Raw genomic sequence first — 2,199 nt, 5'->3', positions numbered from 1 at the left:
CGCCCCGCGGCTGGCGCTGCTGCCAATCCCGCCGGCGGCCACTGAGCACAGCCCCGAGGGGGAGCTCCTGGACGCCCCACTGCGGGGCGAGCTGCGCGCAGAAAGCAGGATTCACACTGGGGGCGGCGGGAGTTAGGGGGTGGGGAGAGTCGCGCGGCCTGTGGTTGCCACCCTTCCGGAAGGAGGAGGCTGAGTGGGGGGCCAGACGCGGGAGAGGGCTCCACGGAGGAGAAGCTAGCGAGCTCCACCCGTCTGAAAAACACGCTGGGAATCCATGGGACTGACTGACCCTCTAGGATTATCTGGATCTCTCCAAGGACTAACACCTCCCCTGTGCGCCCCGTCAAGCCCTCCCAGTGCTAGAATGGGTTGGGGGGCAGGGGCGACCCGCACCTGCTGGAAGGACGCTAAGGCTCCCAGGAGCGAGCCTGGGTCAAGTCCTGGGGAGGCCTTCCCTCCTTCCCTGAACCTCCACTGCAAACGGGTCAGTAGATACTTCCTGTAATGTGTGTGTATGTGTGTGTGTGTGTGTGTGTGTGTGTGTGTGTTTAATAGATAATGGAATAAAGTTTAGGCACACTCATTTCAAGTCAGTAACCCTGAGGATAGGTAGTTAAGTGCAGAAAGCTGAGGTGACTCCCCTAAAGTCCACAGCTGATAAGTGGTCTCCAGACTTGCCAGGGTACTGGACCTTCTGACTCCCAAGTACAGCCCTCTGGCTGTTATATTATTTGCTCAGGGAAACCCAGGTCCCAAAAGGGAACAGTTCTTTGAAGACCGAGAATCTGGCTCAGCTTACTAGGGAAAAAAATACAGTCACCTTCGCCAACTTCATCTCTTCTCTTTGGCATTTCTGAGGAGAGGAAGGCTGAAGTGAGGGCTTTCAAAGGTCAAGGGACAAGGGACTGTCATAGACACACACCCCTCCCTAGGGTGAAGGGAGAGTGAGTTGTTGGGCTCTCCAGACCTGTTATTGATGAAGTCACCAAGTTGGCATAAAGTCAGCACCACTAATAGGCCCTGTAATAAGAGAAGCCAACCCCACAGTGTTCTTTCTGGAGAAAAGGGGTAGAGATAAAGAAAAGATACTGTGCTGGGAGGCACAGGGAAAGGAAGGGGAATATGGCAGTAGAATAGAAATGTACCATGATCTCCACTTTGGGGCGGCTGAACTTGTTCCCATCAAAAAGTGAACTAAATGCCTTTCTTTAAAAGAGGGCTGTCAAAATGCCCAAGTAAATGGGGCAATCCAAGATGTATCAGAGTTATTAAAGAGTGGCAAATTGATGCCAGATTCTGATTTGCTTTGTCCTGATTCCAGAGCCAGAAAGTAAGAGGAAGGAAGCAGAGCAGGCTTGTTCCTGAGGGTGGGAGATTGGGAGGGGGTGACTGGCAGAGGAGGCAGCCTCAGGGTCCTGGCTAGCCTCAGAGTCCTCTTGAGTGGGATTCAGCTTTGTTCCCACCATGTGGACTAAAAATCACAATCAGCCGTGAGGCATGTCACAAATCATTTGTTAATATTTGAAAACTGATTTATTAAGAGGTTTTTTGAACACCACTATAGCCTATTTCTATTGTAATGTCATTTTCACTTTAATCCTGCTGTTGGAGTGGGAAACAATGGAGTGTCAGAATTGTCTTTAACTATAGACACACATGAGGTTTTGGGTCCCTAACTTGAATGGCACAAGACACATACATTTCAGTGAAAATCAGATTCATTGCCAACGTTCCATCTAACCGAGCCCTTCTTAAGGTTTCCCTGTGTGCTGAGAAAGCTGATTAATGGTTCCTTACTTTCAGTGTCTCACTACTAATCCAGGGGCTATAATCCATGCCCAGATTATGACAACCAAATCAGTTGTAAAACCCAAGAGAAGGATTGCTTCACACAGTCCAATGTACAACCAAAGTCATATTTCACTGGCACAAATAATCTCAAAAGAAAGAAACCAGGTATCTATGATGTTACTTTGTATAAGCAGCAGCAGTGGCTTTAGCAGAGCATACTTGGGTTCTCTTTAGGGTGAAGTACCATTAAGTTATATATTTCTTAAGCATCGACTGTAGCATCATAGTCAAGCACTCTGCCACACCCTGGACACATCATGGTGCCTAAAACTAGGGCTCGTTCCTGCTGCAAAGGAACCTGCTGTTAATCACAGAAATACACAGTTACAGGCCCTCCCTGGTAGCGTA

The sequence above is a fragment of the Condylura cristata genome, unplaced genomic scaffold, assembly GCF_000260355.1.
Source record: "Condylura cristata isolate star-nosed mole 26May11 unplaced genomic scaffold, ConCri1.0 scaffold00011, whole genome shotgun sequence".
NCBI classification, from domain to species: Eukaryota; Metazoa; Chordata; class Mammalia; order Eulipotyphla; family Talpidae; genus Condylura; species Condylura cristata.
Note: the sequence above shows the minus strand (reverse complement) of the source record.